The 25,121-nt window shown below is 42.7% G+C and overlaps 1 long non-coding RNA gene across 1 annotated transcript in view; it reads right to left on the bottom strand.

Annotated features, from left to right (window-relative positions):
• Positions 1-1,306: 1,306 nt before the first annotated feature.
• LOC130679928 (uncharacterized) overlaps positions 1,307-25,121 on the bottom strand; it is a 76,703-nt gene continuing 52,888 nt past the window's right edge. Inside the window, exons 2-3 of the long non-coding RNA XR_008992923.1 lie at positions 13,968-14,024; positions 1,307-2,020 (exon numbers count right to left, since the gene is read on the bottom strand). This is a non-coding gene — a long non-coding RNA (uncharacterized LOC130679928). The remainder of the gene's footprint in view (positions 2,021-13,967; positions 14,025-25,121) is intronic.

Raw genomic sequence — 25,121 nt, forward strand, 5'->3', positions numbered from 1 at the left:
GGGCTGAAACCCATTGGCAAGACACTGGGCTTTTACAGAAGAAATTAAGGTTAAACAAAATCATAAGGGTGGGCCCCAATTCAATAGGATTAGTGCCCTTATGAGGAGAAACACCAATGAGTCATGTGAGGACAATGAAAAGGTGACTACCTGCAAACCGGGAACCAGGGACTGGAGCCAGGGTCTGTGCACGGCCCGCACCTTATTTCATATACTCCACACAAAGGAGTAAACAGGCTCACAGTGTGACTTGCCCACATCACAGAGCAAGGGGCATGCATTCCTCTCCTCTCTGCGTTCCCCTTGCTTGTCACAGCAGGAGTACTGCCCCCATCACACACACCACTCCCTGAACATTTCCTCTGCTACTCCTTCTTCCCTGAGCAGTCAGAAGCAACCTGTTCTATGAGGTTCTTTTTTCTAGCACGTCCTTTGTTGTATCTTTGATCTTTCATTCTCTACTCCTTTTCATGAAAAAGGTTTTGTCCATTTACCCCATTGTCCGAATTAACATTTCCCTTTCAATGATGTGTTTAGCAGAGTGATGACCCCATGAAGATCAGAAGCTGAAAGGGGAAATGAGATACAAACTAGTGTTTCATGAACCTGAGAGATGTGATCAGTGTGATGAAAATTCAGGGAAGGAGGGAGCACTTATCACCAGAGAGGTGGCAAGAAGGTTCCGTGGAGGACCGGCTCCAGAAGGCTAAGTCTGGGAGAGTTTCTGCAGGCAAACGGGAAAGGGGACAGCAGGCAGGGGGAGCAGCATAAGAAAAGGCATGGAGGCAGGCAGGCCTGCAGAGAATCTGGCAAAGGGAATTTGACCAGTTTGAGTGGGTATGGAGAAGACTGGGGAATGGTGGAAGATACAGCAACATTATAGAGGACATGCCATCCTAGGACAGTATCTTATAGATAGTGGGTACAAGAGTAAATTGTGAAAATGTGAATTAGGGAGATGATTCTGGTGGCCAAGTACCAGAGTTTGGTCATATCAAGGTGGGAAGGCCAAGTGAAAGTCTACTGCAATAGTCCAGGTAAGAACTGCAGGGCTCCTGTCCTGTCCTTGAATCACAGCAATAGAAATGGACCAAAACAAATGTTCGAGAGATATTTTGGAGGTGAAAGTTGCTATTGTCTTGGATAAATGGGAAAGGAACTTCAAAGACATCTTAGCCTCAGCCCATGTAATGCAGAGATGGTAATGTGTAACCAAAATAGAAAGTCATGAAACAGAGTAGGCTTAGAGAAATAGCACACGAGTTCAGCTCTGAACATATCAAAGTTTATTTAGCTCTCAGTGGGATTGTCATGACTGAGACTGAACCTAGCAGGCATGTTGAAATCTGACTTGTGGCTCTGGAAAGCAGAGTTGGAAATACACAGTTGAGAACATTTTGCATGTAGGTGAAAGCTCTTAAAATGTGTAGAGCATATAGTAAGGGTTCAACATGGGAGGGCACTGTACTGAGAAGAAACTGGTGTATTAATCTCTTTAGCCCCAACCCCATATTCTTGCTTGTGATAGGTGCTCAAGCAATGTTAGAGAAATGAATGCATTATGAGATGCTCAATATATATTTCCTGAATAATAAATGAAAGAAGTAAATGAAGAAATAAATGATGGGATGATGAACTTATGAAATCTTGTAAAGGTACCTGCAGAGAGTAAGACCAAGGGCATACCATTGGTAGTATAATGTGGAATGGATTTTTACGAAGTTTCACCAAGAACCTGCAGAAATATTTGTTAGAAAAAGAGCTGGAAGGCTGGAAGCATGCTTACTTACATAGAGTAGCCAGTGTGCCCTCTTTCTGCCCTGTGGGGATTTCTGGGACATTGCAGAGGTCTTCTGGCTTGTGAGCCTCTGTTTCCTGGCTGCAGCCGAGTTCTGGGCCATCTTTTGTTTCATTCAGTTTCAAATCAGAAGATCCTCTTGGATGCTGGCTCTCAGCTGGGAAATGGAAACTATTTGTGCTGTCGTGAAGGAAGCTTTCTGCATCTGGCAGGGTCTCTAGGCTGGAATCAGCATAAAAAGAAAATTAGGAAATAATCAAGAAGGCTGTGCTCTTGGTGTATTTCATTGTTAGTATTCCAGTAACTAAAAGAATGTCTAAAGCTCTTCCTGGTTTACTGCCTTGAAAAAAAAAAAAAAAAACTCTCCATGTAGTTAGTTCAAATTTATCAGCATGAGCATACCAGCAAGAAAGTCTGTGTAAGAATCTGTGAATAATGTAGGGTGGCATGGGGGATAAACAGGGTCTGTCAGGACGTTTTTCCATTTGCTCACTGCTCCTCTGGCACAGGCTTGCAGCCACAGAACAAAGCCTATTTTGTGCTCCCTAAAGCACCCCTGCTGTACTTTCGAGGGTTTTTCTTTTCCCCAGAAGCTGCTTGAGGGATTTTTAGCTCTTTTCTTCAAAGACCTAAATTAAGCCACTGTTTTGCTGGCATTTGGTAAAATGAAGGGCCATCTTTATCTCATACTTATAATTTTTGCACATTCAAGTGGAGGAGGCAGAAACCTGTGTGCAATGTGAAGGATAGAACAGAACTCCCTCTGCTCTGCAATGTGTCCCCAAGCCAAGCACTGAAGTATCTGGAAGGCTACTATGACCCTCATAACATAAAGGCCTTCTGGCCCAGGGCACCTGCCCTACAGCTTGGCTCTGCCACCTCCCTGAGCATGATCTGGTCCTGCCTGGGGAGCTCCAGGGACAAGACACCAGCTCAGGAGGGAGGCTGCCGCATGTGCAAACAATGCTCATTATTTTAGAAAGTTCCAGCTCACGTTGAATTAAATCCACCTCCCTGGGTTACAGTTAATATTTCTTCCACATAACAGCCCTTGAAATATTTGAAGAGAACTAGTGTGGCTCCATTTGCCAAACTAAATGCCATCAGCTGTTTCCCATTGGTCATGATTGCTTGCACAGATTAAAGCCGATGTTGTCTCTCCCTCTCTTCCTGCCTCCTACTCATCCCTATTTTTCCTCCTGCAAATACTTCTGCATTTGTATGTTCCAGACCCTCTGCTAGACACCTTTCCCCTCCACATACAATTTGTATATTTGTATTTTAAAGGGAACTGCAGAACTTAGCATAAACTGAGTAGGTCATGAAGAAGCATAGACTATGGAGTCACATGGATCTGAATTCCAATTCCAGTTCTGTCCTTCCATTTAGCTTTAGGATCCAGTCAATAGTCCATATTTTTCAGGGGTGGAGATAATATGTGCACATTTCCTGGCACATTACCTGTGCTAAGGAGGGCCACAATGAATGAGAACTACTAGGCCATCATGCCATGCTATCAGGTCACATAAGAGCATGGGATAGTCTTGATCATCAAAATATATCAGCTATGAGCCCAACCATCTGGGAGCCTGGTCAGCAGGCCATCTGTGTTTTCCCTCAGATTATTGAAAAGAATGTTGGCCAGGATGTAGCCTTAGAAGGAGCCCTGTGACCCTCTGCAGGGACACTACCCTCTTGTGCCTTCTTTCCCTAAAAAGCGTTTTTTGGTCAGGGACATTGAACCAGTTATAAATACAGTTATAAATAGAATTGTGTTTTCTTCTGGTCTGTATTTCTCCATATCTTCCACATGGATATTGTAAGAGCTTTTGTCAATTGCCCCACTGAAATCAAGATAGTCTATGTCTATGTCATTCCCCCGATATATAATCAAAAGATCTTCTTTCTCCTGTGCATTCTCTTTGGAAAGGCCATCACTCCTGGGAAAGCTAACATGTTGCTTTAATTCACACTAATATGGAAATGATCTAAACACACGCCTTTGTATCTGGCTCAGATGGGAATGGAGAAGTCACTGGATACTGGAGGAAGGGAAAGTGGGGTTGTTAATATAAATATAAGTAGTGGGTAGTCTCAGCAGAAGGGGGAATAAAAATAAATCTTATTGACTGAACAAATGAGCTCAGAATGGACCCATGCACAGATATACATTTACAAAGAGATAAAGACATGTAACTTGATTACATAGCCTCTGAGGATTCTAATGCGTGCTCACAAAGATGCTCTTTCCTCCCCTTCTGTTCTAAGAGTCACCAAACTCAACAAGTGTCAAATGCACCTTACACTTCTCCTGCAGCTGGGTACAAGAGGGATGGTCATTCCCTGTTGCTGCGGATATTCAAGTTCAGCCCAACCCTAAAATCCCCATTAATGGTGATAATAGCAGCCACAATCATGGAGGGCTTACCGAAATGCACTATCTCATAATCCTCACAACAACCCTATGAGGGAAGGATCATTGTCATCACTGTCTCATGGCTCGGGAAACTGAGGCTCACAGAGGTTAGACAATTAGCTTAAAGCCACGTACCTATGCAAGGAACAGAACCAGGCCTCTATCACTGCTTCCCTCTAAAGCACTCTCGATCTTTTGACAAATAATGCCTATCAGTCTTGTTTTAGGGATTCACTGCTTGACAAACATGGCCGTACTAGCAAGGATTCAAGGGTCAGCCCAGGGAGACGGTGCCACTGAGCCCCTTCTGGATTTCCTCCACCTGCTTTGTGGAAGCCCCAGCCTCCTGCGTATTACATGTTGCTAGTGTCCTCCTAGGGGGCCTGGCCACCCCTCTGAGGACCACAGTAATCTGGAGTGGACTCCCCTATCCAACTTGTGGCTCACCCCCAAGGAGACATCTGCTCTCTGGAATTCATACTGCTGGGAAGCCGCCCTCAAAATTGTTTTGGAAATGGGCGGTGGTGTCTTGGAACAGCTTGACTGGGGGCTGAATCTCATTACTGACAGAATTGTGACCTTTCAGCAGAATATGGAAAATGCCATTGATATAATATGCAAAAATGATGTCAGTGCTATGATATGGGAGGGAAAGGGTTGGCCCATGTGGGATATTTATTCTAATGATATCACTATCATTTGTTATGTGGTTTGAATTAAATAGAACTCTTTGAGTCTAAACTCCACCAATGATCTCTCAAAACATTCCCTTGTTTTGTCTGGTGTCACTTAGCACTCAATCTGCTGCATTTCCTGGCTGAACACGGTTCTTGATATGATTTCTTTGTTCTGATGACTTAAACTTGGAAATAAGGGGCCTTTATCTTCAATCAAATTGTATCCATATTGATCCAAGATACAGGCATTTTTTAATGAGAATAGGAAGGAATATGATTAAAATTAAGGAGATAGGTGAGATGGAACCCACTTTATAGATGAATTAACATGGGCTGCTCAGATTTGAAGTACACGCATACACTCTGAAGTTGGGGTGAATATCTAGTGACAAATACAAAGTACAAATATGTTTACATGACCCTTCGGCAAGTTTCCAAATGTGTGGCTGCTGGGTTGAAGCCGAGGGCCCTTAAATTCTGCCAGGTGACTGTGTGGAGTGAAGCAGATGGCCCTCGGGGCTCCCAGCTGTTGCTCTGCCTAAGCTGTTGCACTAGAGCAGGTTTACTAATAATAAGCTTAATAATAAAGTGAAAACAATAGCCACTCTCCACCTTCCATCGACAGTGCATTTTAATGCTCACTTGTCTGTTACCTCACTTGACTTTTTCAACAACCCTGTGAGCCAGAGAGAAATGTTGTTGGTATGAAGGTCATTATTGTTGGAGATGCAGACCCAGAGGGAGGGCGTTTCCCCCAGACCAAGCACAGCGCATGTGCTTAGCAGCAAACACTAGACCCCTGTGGGTTAAGCGGCTGTGGTACTTGCTCCCCAGGTGGACATCAGAGCACAGAAGGGCACGCTGTCACCTGGGTCAGGACTGGGTACAGGCTCCACGCAAACGGCCCACTGCAGAAAATCTCATGCACCCGCCCCTCTCTAAAGGTCAGTGCTGTATTGCTCTGGGAATGAGCACTTTGGACAGAGCTCAGGGTAAACCACTCCTGGTGTGTGAGGGCGAGGCAAGGTAGTGTATCAGTGTACCGAGGCTGCCGCAACAAAGTGCCACAGGCTGGGTGACTTCAACAACAGATTTAGTCTCTCACGGTCCTAGAAGTTAGAAGTCCAGGATCAAGGTGTCAGCAGGGTTTGTTTCTTCCATGGCCTCTCTCCTTGACTCCGTCTTCATGCTGGTGGCTTTTTATGGTCTTTCCTCTGTGTGCGTCTGTGTCCTGATCTCCTCTTCTTCTAAGGACACCAACTGCATCAGATTGGGTCCACTCTAATGACTGCATTTTAACGGAATTACCTCTTTATACACTTTATCTCCAGATACAGTTACTTTCTGAGGTACTAGGGATTAGCCCTTCAACATATGCATTGGGGGCTAATACAAAATTCAGTCTGTAACAGGTAGCTAGAAGTTCATAGAGTGTAAGGGGAAGCAGAAAATACACAGGGGTCACGCCACATTCATTCATGTCACAGGTCCTGAGAGCCTGTTCTGTGCAGGCCCTGCGCTCAGCCGACTGCTCGACCCAGCACAGCCAGGTGGGGCACTAGCTCTGGGAGCAAAGAGGTCTTTGCAAGTCCCAGCAGATCCCACTGACGCCAGGCCCACAGAGCTGAGAGAAGACACGGCTCTTCTGTGTGCATAAAAATCACTGGGAGAGCTTGTGAAAGACCAGATACTTGGGCCTCACCTCAGAGGTTCTGATTCTGGGTATAGTGCCCGGGTGAGGCGGATGCCGCTGATCCGCGGAGCACACGTGGAGCAGCACAGCCAAGCAGCACGCTGGGCATTTGTGCCTCTCGGTTCTGACTCCACTTGTATTAATTAGCAGCCTCAAGATATAAACAGTATCTCTTCTAAAAGCTGTCTTGCTCAGGTTAGGCCAAGAGTGCAAACCAAGATAGCTCATTCATCTCCCTACCTCAAGAGCTGGGGCTGTGCACAAAGCATTGCAGCCCCTTGTCAGGTTTCCCGAAGTGCTTTGAGTCCTCTTGCCCTTGAACAGGAAAAGACCCCGAGGAAGTGGAGGAGTGCCAGTCTCCTTGAAAATAAAGAACGTGTGACCCACTATGCTTTATTGCTCCATACATCTGTAGTTACTATTTGCATGAAACATTAAGAGAATCAACATTGCTGATGAGGAAGAACATCATGGAGCAGGTGGGATATCCTTCCTGTGTTCTTAGTTTTGAGTATTTGAACCTGAAAGAAGGGTGTGTGTTTTGACACTTACCTGGAAAGCAGGTCATATTGTATTCAGAGCAGCTTTGCCAAAGAAATAGTTATAAATAGTTCACAAAAGCCCATTTAACCTATAATTTACGTCATTTACATCAAGTCTAACAACTGTTTTACATCATTCCTAACAACTGTTTCTTGGAGTAAAATGAATTCAAGTTCCAATCAAGCATATCTGAAGTAAACATTTCCCTCAGTGATGTAAGTAGGGGAGGGGGAAGGAAGTTTCAGCAAGTGGAGGCAAGATCGCAGAATGTAGTAGCAGTTAAGAGTCTAGAGGTCAGGACTTCTGGCATCAGGCTTAAGTACTTCTGAGCTTGTTCAACTATTGGAGCTTTTTATTTGTATGTTGATCATTTGCTAACAGAGATTATATGTACATTACCATTTACTGCTCTTTAATTAATTCACTTGTGTTCATCTTGTCTCCCCAACTAGATCATAAATCTTAAAGATCTAGCACTATGTATGATATCTATATATTTCTTATGGTAGCCTCTTGAAATCAATTAATTACACTGTTTAATGCCTCCTAGGTCTCCGCAAGGCTCAGCAACCCAGTTGCAGGGAGTAGTGAAATCAGATTGTGAGATTGAGCTGGGGTTTACTAGGGGGATGGAGTCTCTCCAGTTAGAGTACCAGGAGATGATGGAATTGAAGGTCCCCTGATGAGGGCAAGAGGATGTTTGAAAGTCTCACTGGATTGGGCTCTGCCAGTAGTTTAACTCCAAAGAGGAAACTGGACAAAATCATTTTCTTTGATTTCATAAGAAATCATACTGAAGGAGAATAGGTGCCTATAAATAGCATGGTTTACCACCAATTGTTCTTCTGGTACCAGGATAGGTTGACATAGGATCAAAGAGAAAGTTCAGCGAAATTACTGGAGATTCCCACATTGCACAAGCCCAGTGCCCATTCTGGGGGCGCCCTGGAGGTGGCATGGAGTTCTTGGCAGAATGAGCTGGGCTTGCCAATGAGGCATCCCTCTTTCTGGCCTGGCTGTGGTGGCTTTGTTAATGGCATAGCCCACAAATCATTTAACTCTAAAATCTTTGAACTACAAGCATTCCCATACTTCAGGGGGATAAAAAGAACTTGCCTTAATTGTGTTCCTTTTTGAAAAGACTTTTTGCATTAGGAAAAGAACACTAAAATAGTAATCAGAATGTCTGAGTTCTGACCCCTGTTCACTCTCATTGTGTGATTAAGGAATTCAAGTGATGACCTTCGGGGTTTCTTCCAACTTTACTGTTCTGGAAGGAGAAGGACAGACATGGCTGAGAGGTATTTCAGTGGAGAAAGGGAACTGTGACCAGACTGTGAGGCTGAGGCACGGTGGGAGGCGAGGGAGAGTCAGAGAGGAGAGAAAACTTTTCCAGGCATTTCATCTTTGCAGAGATGAAATCTTGTGAGAGATGAAGTAGTCATTTAGGTGAGTAGGAGTTCAAAGAGATTATTTTTATTTTTTTAAGTGAGAAAATCTTGAGTATGTTCGATGCTGAGAGAAATTATATTGAAGGGGGTGGGATTTAAGATGTAGGAAGACAGGGCGCGCTAGGTTACAATGCAGGAGGTCCCTGAGAAAGCAGCGGGGGGCAGGGGGTCATAGGATGAGTCTGAGGTATGGGGTAGAACTAATCTTAGACATCCTAAAACAACTTAGCAAAAGAGGGGAGAAAAGGGTGTAAGTGAAAGTGAATGCAAGTTAGTTCATAGATTTGTGCAGGAGTTGAGGGGTTATTCTACTTTCTCTAAATAATACTAACAATTACTAACACTTGCAATGTACTGCTCTTTTCCAAGCATTTCATCTATATGAATTCATCCAATCTTCTGAACAGCCCTATGAGGGCTGTTCTATTATTATTAATTATTATTGTTATTATTATATGAAACTGAGGAAAGGGAAGGATGGAAACAGGTTAACTAACTTGTCCGAGGTCACACAGAGCCCTGATTCCCACCAGGTAATCTGTCCTGGAGGCCACAGTTCACCTTGTTTTGTGTTCACGTCTTGTAAAGGAGAGGATTCGACTAGAAACACCCTTGTGGAGGACCAGTGGGGACGCCTTCTGAGGAAATGCAGAGAGCTTTCCAGGCAGGGTCAGGGCCTCCAGGGAGGCTGGAGACGATGCTCTGTTGGCCCAAGCAAGGCTTCTGAGAATGTTCTAGGTCAGGAACAATCAGAAATCAGACTGGCTTCCCAAGCAAAGGAAGAGCTGCTTTGAGGGGGATCCAAACACAATACTGAGAGGCCGTTGAAAGAATAAGAGTTACTCAGTGCTGGCACTTGATGTTGCTAATTATTCATTTCTGAATTTTTTTTTTTAAGACAAGGAAAAATGTGCTCTTCTCCAGAATTACCCTTGGAGAAAAAGCTAGAGGGGGATTCCAACTCCCAAATTTCTTTTGAAACGGGTGAGTAGATAAACAGGATATAGCAGAACTACTAACAGAAGAGGCGAAGCTAAGCCGTTAGGAAGGGGTGGAATGAAATTGTGTCCTAGTGACCAAATTAAAAACTTTAATTTTATAGGAACACTGTGCTTCATGGAGAACTGCTGAACTGTCAGTATTATTTATGTCCCTAGGCAGGCACTCAGGGGCATCCTGTGAGCCGAAAATTATGACTCAAACCTCCAGTCTCAACAAGCTGGTCAGACATAAATACTCTCATCTCTACAATCCCCTACACATAACGCTCATTCTCAACAAGCTATAGTTGATTGGCTGGTTGACCAAAGGCCTGGAAATTTTCCCAAGCACAGGCTAGATTTTAAAGATTGAAGTGAGATTGGAACAGAACCTAGAATTTTTCATGTGTTTATCAAAAATAAAAGAGAAAATGCATAATGATTTTTCAGAGTGTGTGGATGGTACTAATCATGCTTATGTAGTCAAATGTTGAGCTGAAGTTATGAACCAGAAGATCACTGGAGACTCACAGAGTGGCCAGAAGAGTACTGTTGAGCTTGTGTGTGGATCTGTGCAAGGTAATCCTCGTGGGGAAATACCTGTGTTGTAAATGACAAACACTGAAATAATTGTCACAACCTAGGAAAGGGTTTAGGAGTCACCTATAGAGTGTTCAACCTATAGGAGTCACCTATAGAGTTTTTTGACCTGTTGGGACCAAAAAACACCAGCCAAATGGTAAATAGTGTAGGAATAGTATATAGGAAACATTACTACTAAAATAATAATAAATAAAACATTACTAGGAAGAACATTGGAAAAAGAGAAAGATTGTTCTAGTCTAAATAATTTTCTATATATTTGAAAGCTACAATGAATAAATTGTACTCGTTACTTTCAGAAAAGGTCAGAATGAGCATGTAAATACCTTTTACAATTTATTTGGACTGATTTGTGCAGAAGGAACAGGAACGTCTAAAACAGGCAGTTTGGAGAGGTGTTTCTTGATGTAGGGCAGCCAAGATGGAGAATCTGTCTCCAAGGAGAGAAGACATAGGGTAGGAAAATTGTGCAGAGGTTCAAATTAGAAGGATAAAGTCAGAATGCAAACAGTGAGAAAAGACAAACAGCCCTAGAGGAAGGGAGATCGGAACCGTCTGGATCAAGGAGAGGAGTTCAGGATGAAGGTCATGGACTCCAGTTCTTTATGATACAGATGTGGTAGCTGAAAGGATGGGCGTATAGAGAATTTCAGGGCCATGTTAGATGGGTACTTTCAGTTTTATTATCCTAACATTTGAGAGATAATAACTGTGTCTTTCTACAAGATGTAACCTGTAGCCTTTGTCAGACACCAAGCCTTGGACTGGATGAAACAAGGCTCTGAGCATGTATGGAAGTTATTATGGCAACTAGAAATGTGGGCTAGAAGCTAAGGCACACCCTTCTTTACATACAGACAGAAAACCTCTTTGAAGTTATTGTATATTTGTTGGGCCTTGCATTTATTTAGATTCCTGTATTCATGCTTCCTTTATAGGAGAGAAAATAGAAATAATTAAAAACCATCTTTCTTTCAGAGGGATCCATGCTTTCACTGCTTCACATGAGGAGAGAAGTATTTTCTCTTTTCCACCCCAGTAAATTGTTGTGCAGCTTTTCCATCTGTCCAGTGTGTGGTGAATTGCATGCAAAGCGAACTGATGTAAATGATCAGCCAGCCTCTAAAAACCGCATGAAAAATCAATTAGACGTCCTCAGCTAGAAGATCTGCTAGCTTGCAATTACTGTTTAGGACTTCTCTTTCTTGTTTTATGTCTGCCAACCAAGAGAATCATAAAATTATGTGACATCTCATTTGAAGACTTTCAGCCTATGAAATAACCACCAAATATTAGGGCTTTAAGTTACTTGGCAAAGGTCTCTGCCCTTATGATTAAGTTCTTCTGCACATTTTTCTTCATAAGTATTTGCCCATTGTTAAGCACTATAAGAAAATAGTCCCCCCGCCCCCTTTTTTTTTTTTGAGATTTTCCCACTTTATTCCTGCCTCCCAGCCGTATTTGGGAATCAGAGAGCTTTAGATTGTCTTTTCTGTTCTGGAACAGCAGCTTTTTCAGGATTATAGTTTATATTTGATAGACTCTAAATTTTGTAGAAAGGAAACATCTTAATATTTTTTCAGTGAGGAAGATAACTTCTCTCAGAATGCCTATCAACTCCCCAAATCTTTAAAATTAATGGAAATGAGACTTTTAGGGGGAAAGAAAATCGCTACGTACACTTTTTTGGGTCAAACCTCCCGTATAGAATTGAGAATTAGATTCAATTTTCTGAATACACTCCATTAGGAAAGAGAAAGTTCCTTTCTGGAAAAGAAAAAACTCTAGGCACAGCTTTATGCATTGTGTGGGGACAAGAAGGCGGTTCCAAGCCCAAATCTGTGACCCCTGGGAGTGGGAACGTAACTGCCTGGTGCGATCCGTTCACATCAGGGGTTCCTGGGGTCTAAAGAATCACCAAACCCACCGGGTGTGGATATCAGACACAGGTGAGGTCACAGCACTTGGTAAATGCAGGTAACATTCCTTTTTAAAAATTAAATCTGTGTGTTTGTATTCTGGGCCCCTTCTGGTGTTTGCAGCTACATATACCTGCACTGGGCTGCATGTAACCCACCTTCGCTGTCTACCAAAGCAAAATCTCTCTGCAGAATGAAGACACATCTGAGGGTAGCATCAAGGCAAAGGTGCAGGGCCTCAGGCCACTGGACTGGGGATGGGAAAAGAGATGAGAGGTGAGTGTCCCCTGGAAGACTGCAAAAATGTGGGGTCCTAGGGCTGAATTAGTCAAGGAGAAGTAGGCTCTCAGGATGTTAGAAACTTACATAACAAAGGTTGGAGCCAAGTATTTAGCTTCAGGTCGGGGGTTGGGGGGCTGTGCGGGGATGGGAGGGGACAGGCGGGTGGGGGTGGGGGGCGAGTCCTGAGCTGAGACCATGAATAGAACACTCATTAAAAAGAAAGCACTATGGGGCCAGGGGCCAAATGTGAGTATGGTGGGTATTCTGGGGGGCACAGACTAGGATTCCTGCTCTCTAGTTTGGGAGACGAAACTGTAAAAGACAAATGAGGCCCAATGGGCAGCACAGAAAGCAGCATTTTATCAGATCATGTGTCTGACGATTCTGTTTTCTTGATTGAGACTTGCCGCATTAGCCTTCCGAAGCCTGAGCACCTTGACCTACACCACTTGCCTAGCAGCTCCTGGTGGTGCCTGGGCAGGAGCCTCCTCGTCCAAACAGACGGATCCCTTCCAGACACGGGACTGGAGGATTTTGCCACCAATGACAAATGATATTTGAAGTGAAAAAAAAAAAACTTTGTTAAACCAACTAAGTACAAGATTTGATAAAGTTTCTAATTATTATATTTAGCTGGATGATCCATGTATAGAAAAAGTTTAAGACACACCCATCAAAGCTGTTGTGAACCAGCTTTCTAATTTTCAGCTGTTGACAATTACTGCTCAGTGTAACTGCTTTACATGTGTTTGGTGGGTTATAGAATGTCCATGGATTTGTTCCTAGCTCCTGAATTTGTGGGTCCTCCATGCAACTTTGCTCCCAAAGTACCCATATTAGCTTTCTTTCCAGCCCGTGCTTACCATGGATCAGGAAGGACCCCCCACATGTGGCCTTGGTAGGCGAAAGCACTCAACCACCCCTTCAGTTATTTACTTCCTCCATTTATTTTGGTGTAACAGGAAACGAAAGGAGAGTTCTGGCCTTGGAAAAAACCTTCTATTTTGTTGTTAGTGCCTCCTCATCCAAACAGATGGATCTCTTCCTTTAAGCAAGTATTTTAACAACCTTTTGATTAATTCATTATAAGCTTTCTCTATCCCATCAACAACCTGGAAACATCAGATAATACTGGCTCAGAGGGTCCTGGTATATGAAGAATTGGTTAGATTAACCTGATTTAAATTAAAATTTAAAAATTTTTATTTTTAAATCACTTTTGTTGAGGAATAACTTACTGAAAATAAAATACACCCATTTAAGATGTACAGCTCTATGAATTTTGATAAATGCACATACCCAGGTTGCCCACGCTCCTATCGAGCATCAGATCTCTTCCGTCATCCAAAAATGTTCCATTTGCCCTTTTGTAATCACCCCCTGCCTTCCAACAACCAATGCTTTCTGCCACTGTAAGTTAGTTTTGCCTTTTTTAGAATTTCATATAAATGCAATCATACGGTGTTTATTCTCGAGTCTCGCTCCCTTTGTGCAACACACTGATTCTGATATTTGTCTGAGTTGTGTAACCATAGTTCCTTCCTTTTCATGACTTTTTATGTGTTTAGAGGTGGAAAGGGGCTTCCTGTGCAACCATATACTTACTGTTAAGGAGATTTTAATGATGATCTGATTTTGTCTTGCAGGGCATTCTTCCACATTCTAGTAAAAGAGCATAAAGTTCTGGGTTATCTCCTTTACCTGAAACCAACGGTGATTTCTACATGGCTTAAGATACACAGAAAAACAAATTAAAGCATTGGCTTAAAATAAGACAAATGTGCCAAATTCTAACGCACTGATTTTAGAACATATTTTACTGTCAGTTAAGGTTATGAATGCCTGGACTCTTTCACATGAAGTCTTTTGATCCCAGAACTACCTACCAGATGCTATAATCCACGGATGTGATCTCACAGTTTTTCTCTGGAAGTCCTCAGGCATCGTGTTTAGAGTATCTGAGGCCAAGATTTTTGTCAGCAATTTAAAAGTTTTTGTTTTTGTTTTCCAATCAATTATAAGTCTTTATAATCTAACTTTAACTATTAGAATAATGTGGAGATTGAAACAGGGAGAATTCAACAAGTATTTATTGATCATTCGGTTGAAATACAGACAAGTAAGCTAGTATTCCCTCTCTCCATAAATCTGCAGTTTGGGAGGGATGCAAGGCATGTCTAGAAAGAACTCAGAACTGTAACTGCAGGAGAAAATCAAAGAAACCACTATGGGAGTTCATTGAGGGAAAGAGCAGTTTGAACTCATGGAACACAGGCAACTTTGTGGAGAAGAGTTGACATTTGATCTGAATCCTAAAAGGAAAGTAGGACTTTAAATAAATGAGAAAAACAAGGGCATTCCAGGCAGAGGGAAGCTGCCTTTTATCAGATGCTTATCACAGATCAGGACTGTGCTTCCCCATCCACACATATGGTCCTGGTTCTCACGAGAACTCTGAGGGTGCGGCATCATCCCCACTTCGGGGATGACGAAACTAAGGACCCCAAGGCTGTGTAACTTGGCCCGAGTCTACAATTTCCAAGTGGCACAACTGGGACTTGAACCCATGTTTGCTTCACTCTGAAGGCAATGCCCTTACCCACAGGCATGGTACAGGCTTTTCTGCTGGACTCTCTCCCCTTTCCCATAGCCTTTGTGGCTCATGCCCACTGGCTTCTCACTGCCCTCCGTTGACCTGCTGGTCACTTCCCACCTTCACAGAGGACTTCGGCACAAAGACCACAGGCTTCTCTCTGTCTCATGTCCTGCCGCCAGTTCTTGGGACACTGCAGTGTCCATGTAGACAGCACACAAGGGCCACGTCCTAGAGTCTTGATACCCTTCCTTCCATAGTCTCTTCTGTCCATTTCTGGTACCTGGTTGAATCTCCAACCCCACACCTTGTCAGCACTCAGAATGGGTCACCTCTGAACTCTGAAGTTCTAATATCCCCACCTCAACCATATTTCACATCCTGTCAGCCTTGTCCTTTCTACACACGCTCTTGACTACACCTGCTACACATCTCTTCACTTCTCCCAACCTAGCTGTGCTTTCCTGGTCTAATTTCTTGAGCCAACTCAGGCCACAGGATCGATCCCCTAAACCATGGATTTTTCTCACAAATGTTCTCAGCTCTTTAAACCTCTCTTCTAGCCCTACCCCCCAAAAAACCTCTGGATCAGTCTGACATTCTGCCACTAATGCTGCTAAGTGTCACTGGAGCAAATTGCTCAGCAGAATATATTGGATCCACTACAAACTCCTGGTCTCCTCCCTCAGTTGGACCCTCAGCACATTTCAGATCTTTTTTACTTATCTTTTGCTGGCCTCTTACCCCTTACCACCCAGCAATTGTTTCAAATCTTTCTTTCTCTCTTCTAATTCCCTACCCAAACTCCAGACTTTACCCTTGGCCAAAAAGTGTCCTATTTCACCAAGAAAACTAAAGTCATCGGGTGTGAATTCCATCAACGTTCTGAAAACCACATCAGCTTACCTATCACCTGCATCTGCATACCTGCTTTCCTCCATCCCTGCAGGTACTCTGTGTGAATCATGCCACTTCCTATCCTCTAAAAAAAATTTGTTTAAACATTTTTTTAGAACAGTTTTAGATTCACAGCAAAATGGAGCAGAAGGTACAGCAATTTTTCATATACCCCCTGACCCCATCCATGCATAGCCTTCTCCGTTATCAAAATTCCCACTTGTTACACCTGACGAATCTACACTGACATGTCATTGTCACCCAGAGGCCATAGTCTGTCCCAGTGCACTCTTGGTGTTGGACATTCAACGGGTTTCGACAAATCGATAATGACACATCTCCACCATTATAGCCCCATACAGAGTAGTTTCAGTGCCCTAAAAATCCTCTGTGCTCCACCTATTCACCCCTACCTCTCCCATCACCCTTGTCAGCCACTGATCTTTTTACTGTGTCCATAGTTTTGCCTTTTCCAGAAGGTCATAGCTGAAATCATACAATATGTAGCCTTTTCAGATTGGTTTCTTCCACTTAGTAATATGCATTTGAGTTTCTTCCATGTCTTTTCATAGCTGGAGAACTCATTTCTTTTTAGGGCTGAATAATATTCCATTGTCTGGATGTAGCACAGTTTATCCATTGCATTTCCTCCTACCTCCAATGAGAAGATCTTGTAATTATCCCCTTTATTATTATTGTTGTTGATGGTGGTTGTTAGTAGTTTAGTAGAACTGGTAAAGGAGGTAGGTATCACCACCAAAATCCAGGAGTCATGCTCTCCCAGGGGGCTGTCTTTCTCTAAAGGGACTCTCTAATGGCAGTCCCTTGTCTCTGCTCTGTTTGAGTCTCTGCCTCTCCTGATTCTAGTCAGAGAGGGAGGGGGTGCCCCACATGTCCCTAATCTCGGCAGATCTCTAGCTCTGCCCACGTGTTACCACTCGGAAACATCTGTGTTTAGATGATATCCCCGGCCTAAGTCTTCCCCAAGATGTGACTACATTTTAATCCTGTAAAACATTTTGACATCAGGATCTCAAGGAGAGAGCTATGTGCCTTTAGTTAGTAACTGTACTTAGTAGTTGAAAGGACATATGCTACAAAAGCAGTGGAAGCTGGGAGATACCCACGTTAATTTTAGAAGTTACTTATTGACTCTTCAGTGGATGGGGCTTTTTCTTTCTTTAAAGTCCTGAGTTTACATTTAAATGCAGCTATCTCCAGCTCCCTGTGTGTCAAGCTAATATGGCCTTGAGCACAGTGCTGGCACTGGAGTTGGCTGGGAAATTTCCTTCTTCAATCTGTGCCATGATTCTAGCTGACTTTGGAGCCCAGTGGTTCTCACCAAAAAGGCACATTTGAATTTGCGAATCGAATAAGCCGTCACTGGCTCCGTGCTTGAAGGCCAGAAGGTGCCACTGTCCCTGAGAAAATCTGTGTCTTCTGCTGGTTGATCCAAAGGGACTCTGGGGAAAGGGAAACTTTTGCCAGAGCACATATTATGGAAGAATCTGAGATTTATCTATATTAAGGTTTCTACTACACTGAACCAATTCAGTAACTATTCCCAAAGCAATGGGCCTGATACTAACTTTTCAGCTTTGTCTGGTGAGTTGTCAAAATCTGGTGGGGAACATGAAAGGCCATCTGCACCATCTCCTGGCTCCCTCAGTTGGAGGGGTGGAGGGGTTCTTTGGGGCACTAGCTATTGTGATGGCTCTTCTTTAACGTCCCTAGTCTGACAAAGGACAGTCAATGCAAATGTGAAAGGAGGTGCAGCATGTTAGCTGCATATAGAATATAGACAATTTTAACAAAGCAAAGGAAGAAAAATCTAAATGACAGTATGTGGCCTTTGATGAAGCTTATCGGATCCCTGATGGGAAGTTCATGGCTGTGGAGGTTTTGGAAGTCCCATGTATGAGAAGGGTCTGAAAGGACTTGGTCTTGATCCTTCAAAACTTCCCAAGCAGCTGGCTTCACCAGACTAGCTGAGGCTGAAGACACTCTATGCAGTCATATTCCCTGAGAAGACGAAAGCAGAACAGTGCAAGATCTCCCCACAGCTGGATACATGTGTAACCCCTGTTCTGTCATTTGATGATGTTTCTCAATTCCTGAAGAATAAGGAGCACACCTCTCTTATCAAGGATCAATAGATGGTGACACCCAGAGCCAGTTTCATTTCCTTCAATAACTCCAGCTTCTGTCCCTTCTAGATGGAGTCTTGTCTTAGCAGAACACTCACAAGAAATACTCAAGAAATCTGGATTTAACACAGACAAAACAGCCCAACTCCAAGCTTCGGGAGTCATTAAAACCAGTAAGCCAAAGCTAATCCATAACCTAGCAGACCCCAGACGGGAAGTTCATGGCTGCGGGAGCTTTAACTGTAAGACATACCTATTTTGTAATAATCCAGTGAGATTAAGTTGATGTGTACAATTTGGGGAGATCATGTGTGCTTTCATCTAGGGGAGTTCATTTCTGCGTTAAGATGAAATCTCACTCTTTCAGAAAATTTAAAGAATGCCACCATGTTTTAGTTGGTAGTCTTCTGTAATTTTTATACCAAGTAAAGACTGTAGAGTTTACATATATTGTCATTATTCCAATTTTAATCCAAGCTAGTGTCTCATTTGATAGGTGTTATGCCTGAAGTAGTTTTAAAATGTGCTATTGTCTGGAAATTGATACAAGTTCCTACATGATTATGTTTTTTTAAAAATCAGTTACCTCTCTTTTCTAAGGTTTGCCCTTGTTGGGGAAGAGAGAAATTCATGATTTAAAATTTAATCATTACACACAATGTATTTCAAGGTGGGGCAGTATGGAAAGAATATACTAGATGGTTACACTTTAACAATGGGCATACACATGCCTTAAGACTCAAAATCCAGCCACACATGAGCGGTGCAACACATCAGGAATTATGTCCTTGAACATATAGTGAGTGATTCATGTTTTTCCCCTAAGTGGTCCCTTGTTCCCCTCCCTCCCTCCTTCCCTTCCTTCCTCTTTCTCTCTTTCTACCTCTCTCTCATCTTTATCTCTCTGTTTCTTTCTGTCACACAAAATGACCTCATTTCACAAGAATGATCTCTTTCCATGTTTTCTTAGCGGGGAGGGGGGCACCCTGGCTTTCTTCTCTCTTTCCCTGGGGGGTTTCAGCTTTGTTCCCCCTCCCCCTTTCTGGGCATAGTTCAAGCAAACAGATTCCTTTTCCTTCAAACTCTAACTGCCTTCTAATTTTCTATTACTTATAAACCCTCAGTAGATTAGCTCCTATAAATAAAAATAAATACAATGCGAACAGTAGATAAATCCATGTGTGTTCTGAGTGTGCTCAGACCTACACAGCTGGTAAGACTTGGGTCCACACTGCAGCGTCCAGCAGGCCTGCCTCAATGCTACCATGTCCCCCAGCGCTCTTCCAGGCCTTCAGCAGGGGAGCACACTCCATATGCCTAGCCTAGGGCATTGTTCCCTCAGGAAATAAAACAAAACAACCAACCAAATTTTTAAAAATCCAAATACAAATCAAAGGTACCCCCTAACCATCCTAGTCTCTTTGAACATTGTTCAAAAATTTCTAACACTCAATCTCCTTTATTCACAAAACTTCTTCCAATTTATTTTTCTTCCTCTTTCTTTAAGCCAACTACAGTGTGTATGTGTGTGAGAGAGAAAGAGAGAGAGAACTAACTAGACTGGGCCATGGAAGAAATAAACACTAGTGCCCTTGTGGCCTGGGTACTGGTACAGGGCACACAAAGGAGGAAGCTGTTAATTCTTCTGTTAGGGAAAGATGTGTCAGCTGGGGGCCGTTCCTGGTGGACTATGGTATTGTGTTTGAAAAATGGGTGGTTAAAAGAATGTTTCCAGTCAGAAGGAATATCATGGGTAAGATCCTGGAGTTTGAAACAAAGTAGCCTTTACTAAAGCAGGATCCTATGAGAGATACTGTCATGGTGTCTCTTTAAGAGCTCACATGGATTTTGTCTTGGTCCTTTTAATGGTTGCAGGTTGCTCTGGTCTGGATGTGTGCGTCCCATCCCCCATTCATATGTTGAAATTCTAATCCCCAAGGTGCTGGTATTAGGCAGCGGGGACTTGGGGAGGTGCTAAATCATGAGGGTGGCGCCCTCATGAATGGGGTTAATGCCTTTGTAAGAGACCCTCTCAGAGCTCTTGAGAATTGTTCTATCAGTGATGATACAATGAGAAGTTTGCCAGCTGGAGGAGGGCCCTCATTTGACCACGCTAGCTTCTAGAATTGTGAGAAATAAATTTCTGTTGTTTATAAGCCACCTGGTTGCTCGTATTATGTGACAGCAGCAGGAACAAAGACACATCCACACATTGTGCGGACATGCTGCCATAATTTGGGTATCCGGTTCTCTACTGCTAGACCGATGGGTGGGTTGTTTTCAGTTGTTACAAACAATTGCTAATCATTCCCTTAAGAAATATTACTGGGAAGGACACAGAGCATCCACATGCTAAATGTATTTTTATATATATTGCTGATTGGCCTCCAGAAAGATATGCAAACTTACACCCACCGATAGTATTTGAAAGTCCATTTCTTTGCATGCTTAAACTCTGAATACTTTGAATCACTTTCCTCTTTGCCAGTCATTTCAGGGAGAAGCTTTATTTTTTTTTTCCTTTAAGTTTTCTTTTATAGATTACTAATGAGATGGAACATCTTTCCAGATTGTCTTGCCAATGGGTTTCAGCCCCGGGCAAGTTCGCTATGGATTCAGTGTGACCAAAGGAATCCACAGCAAAACGCTCTTGGGGTGAAAGGGTTTATTACCTGGCTTGTTCTCCGGCGGTAGTTCGAGCACTAGCGTCTCTACCCCCACCCAGGGCACTGGGCCAAGCTCTCTATATACCGCAGTAATAGCTTATTGCCCACAGGTGTGGAAGCGGCAGCCCAGCAACAGGCCAGTTACATCATCAGGTGGTTTAAGTTCAGTGAGGATCCTGGCCATAGGAACCCCAACTTCCCCACACAGATGTTTATCAGACATTTGTGTTCTTATATAAGAGAATTTACCATTTTGGACCTTTGCTTATTTTTAGATTAGAATATTAACATTTTAATTATGTATTGGGAACACTTTGCCATATACACTGCTCATCTTTTTATCAACTTGACATTTCTCTTTTAACTTGGTTTATGGAATCTTTTATTGTGCCTAAGTTTTAAATTTTTATGAAAACAAACCTAAGAGCATAAAAAACCACCTTCCTTCCTGTGGAAAACTGCAAAAATGGCCGGTCTGTCACTCCCTGTGGCCATGCCCTTTGCAATGTGACTTTGTTGCTTCTCCCATTAAGAGATGGTACCTATTTCCCAACTTGTGACCTGCATTGGCCAATGGAATGTAACAAAAGTGACAATATACACCATTTACTCTATTTCTGAAACCCTACATATGCCATGTGAAAAATGTGGGCTGGCTAACTGGGCAATAAGAGACATGTGGCCTAGTTGTCCTCACCCATGCCTGTATCCGGCCAACCAGCAGACATGTGGGTAAGGCCATGCTAGAGAGCCAACCCCCAACCCACCTGCCAGCTGACTGCTGCCTCATGAGCAAAGCCAGCTGAGATCAGCCACACCTGGCCCACATCAGCAGGACTGCCTAGATGACTTGCAGACGTGTGAGCAATAATAAGTGATTGTAGCTTTGAACTACTAAGTTTTGGGACAGTTTGCTCAGAGGCAATAAATAACTGATTCATTTATATTTTCTTCTACACTAGTTTTTGTTTTAGAAATTTTTGTTCTTAACTCTTTAATCCATATAAAGTTTATTTTGTGCATGGTATAAGGTATTTAAGGGATCTTTTTTCTTTTACGAAATGTGTAGCAAATTTTCTCGACACTATTTATTGAAGTTTCTTTCATCACTGTTTTAAAATTTCATGGTTTTCATTAACTGAATTCCTATATGCCACAAGGGGCTTTGCTTCTGGAGTTTCTAATGTGTTCTACTGATTTATTTTCTTATATCTGTGCCAATAACACAATGCTTAATTTCTTAATTTTAGAGTATGATTTGATATCTGGAGTCCTCCTTTATCATTGTTTTGAGACTGTAATTAAATTCTAAAGTTCTTATTGAGAACTATTACATGCCATCCACAACTCTCCCACTTCCAGAATGTGAAGATTTCATGCTGAAATTATTTTATCCTTCTCTTTACAAAATCACCTTGGGATATTGCTGGCTCACTAGGAGAAGAACGTGCTATCTTCAATCCAATATAATTTTCTTAACAGTACATATCAGGCTTGTGCTCTTACTAAGTTCACACATTTGATTTGCTTGCTTAAGCCAAGATTTGTGGTCATCCCCCAACAAGTATCTCATCTCATCTGATGAAATCGGGAAGGTGCATCTAGTAAGGGATGAAGTCTCATTTACTGGGAGGGAATGGAACTCCTTGGCCAGGGAAAGCCAAAACATCGGTTTCAGGCGTGATCCGTCCTCTCAGCTGAGCTGAGTTGGTGGGGGCAACTAGGATACAGCATTGGGTCTTCATTAGAAGACATTGCTATGGTCATCAAGGATGTTCATAATGGAATCTAGGACACACCCATTGGGAATAAATACACACTTATGAAAAAAATAATTATTAATATAATAGTGGGCTAGAATGGCCCGCAGGCTGGCTCAGTCCCTGAATTTTCTTTTGTTTATTTTTTTTTACTCACTGGAAATAGACTTAAGAGTTTTTCAGGAAGAATATTTTCATTATTAGGCATAATCTGGAAGAATAAACAGAGCAGTACAGATAATAAAATCGACTAGAAAGACAATGCAATGAAGTTTGGCTTTTGTTCCAAAGACATTGTGGACAGTTAATGTATATTTTAATCAACTGGGAATTTCCTTAGAAATAAAAGTTGTTATTTGACATTTTTCTGTTCTACTCCATTCCTTGCTCTCACCTGGTAGATTATAGGAAAGACTTACAAGCCTGTAGTCATGAGCAAAGTTGGAAGCTACAGTGCTTTAGAGACCAGTGATGTGGGTGTCTGGGCCACCTACTCATGTAACTTACTTGAGAAGTCCGCTTCTGCAACCTGACCTCAACTGTATGACATTGCTGCTGCATCAATTAACTTTATAATTTAGTATACTTGACAATACCCTTTACTAGGACCCCTCTCTTCCCAGGTGAAATCTCTGTGTCTGTTTTCTAAACAAATATGGCCATTGATCTTTCCTCTAATGAAAAGAGCAATAAAAAAAAAAATACATAGATTTGCCTGGGGAGAGTAAGCCAGATGTTCTCATGAGATGGGATGTCACAAAAGTAGTTGTCTAAACTATGAGCTGGTCCTTAATGGGTTATATTGGACAGGGCCTCAAACTTGCAGCATGCTGGGAGTTCTGGTCAGGGAAAGAGACCCTGCTCAGAGTAACAATGTGTGAAGATGGGGGTGGGAGACTGGGGGCAGAAGGCAGGGAAGAGCACTAACTGGAACAGAAAGGCGGGTACCCTCTAGAAGGGGGCTACCAATCCAAACCTCAAGTCCTGGGAGAGATGGTGAACTTGAATCTGGTTCATTTGGGGACAGTCATCCAAGTGGTTGAGATCAAGTCTTTTCTCTTCTCTATGTTTAATCCATTCACCCTTGCACATTCATCTGTCTTAAATAATCGTAGGCATTATGAACTACGTACTTTCTAATTTCTAAGTCAAATAATTTTTAATAATTTTTAAGATAACTAATTCTGGAAATATGGGATATGGAGCCAAGCTGGACAGTCTCAAGCCAGGGTCCCCAGACCACTTGACATGATTTGCAGAGACCCACCTAATACTGTTGAAGGAGAAAATAGAATTCTAAATTATTAAAAGTTACCCTCAAAGCCAACGCATACAGTAAAAGGAAAAATGGAGTTCAATTTCTAGCTGGATAGGTGGGTGTTAAATAGTTGCTACATAATTATTAAATGTCAGTTCTGATGAGGAAAATTACTAGATATTATGTCAGCAAATAACTAGGGGCTTAAAGATATCAGGGGATGCATCCCTGATAAACTGACATTTCAACTCAGTTCCAAACGAAACATTTATATTTTGCATTCATTCATTCACAATCCCCATGTGAAAGAAAATACATTTTCTGCCTTGAAAATAACCTTTATGAAACACCCTTAAACTTTAAACAGCATACACCAATCACTCATTCAATGTTTGCTTTGAAAGATTGATAGTGGGAATGACTTTCCTGGACACCTGGTTTTAATTTCAGCTGACATGCTATCAGAAAAAAAGGAATAAAGGGGATTCGGGGACATGGGCTAAGAATGCTGTGGGGCCTTGGCCGCTGCGCGGCTGAGCGAGAGGGCAGATCTGGTGGAGGCGGGACTTCTAGCAGGCGGGCCAGTCCAGGAAGCAGGATCTCAGGGAATCACATGACTCACCCAGCACAGCTAGGGTTGGGGCTGAGTCCCCAGCCCTACCCTCAGGACTCTGCTGTTTGCCTGCGCAGCCTCTGCGTGGGAGGGCACGACAGCAGAGGCACCCGCAGGTGCAGAAGTTCACCGCCAGAGCTGAGCCTGCCTGGGAGGATGTGAGGCACCAGAAAGAAGGCGGGGCCAGCGAGGGGCGGGGCTGGGAGGCACTTTGTCTCAAAATGTATGGAGAGCCATTGGAGAATATTAAACAGGGTGACAATTTATTAGTTGTGAGATTTGAAGCAGGTCACCTAATATTTCCAATACTCCATTATCTGGTGGGGGATAATGCTTTTCCCACCTACTGGAGAACCTGGAAATTCTCAAGTGAGATAATTAGTCATAGAAAAATAATAAATGTACACCTAAGAGATTATGATAGTGGACCGCTCTGTATCAGCAGAATTAAGCCCCCTCACTAACCATCAAGTCCCTTTCTGGTGCCATTTCTTCACTTACATTCAATAAGAGTCTGACTACATAAGCTATAAGATCCTTTCCTATCCTAGCATGAGTTGAAGAAAAAAATAAGATTTTTAATTATTATTTATTTGAACATTTTGCTCTTCAGTGGAGGAATCCGGCCAGACAGCTGCACAGGAAAAACAGATGTTTAAAAATACATTTTGTGGATAAGGTGTATTTTTTTTTCCTTTTCCTGGTTCCTTCTGGCCCATGGTTTTTTTGGTTTGACCCTTGCTGTGAAAACATCACTAGATGGACATTCATTTCTTAGGGGCTCCAAACCCCTCAGATACTCCAGTGTCTGCAACACCTACTGAG

Source organism: Manis pentadactyla, chromosome 12 (genome assembly GCF_030020395.1).
Source record: "Manis pentadactyla isolate mManPen7 chromosome 12, mManPen7.hap1, whole genome shotgun sequence".
In the NCBI taxonomy this organism is placed as follows: Eukaryota; Metazoa; Chordata; class Mammalia; order Pholidota; family Manidae; genus Manis; species Manis pentadactyla.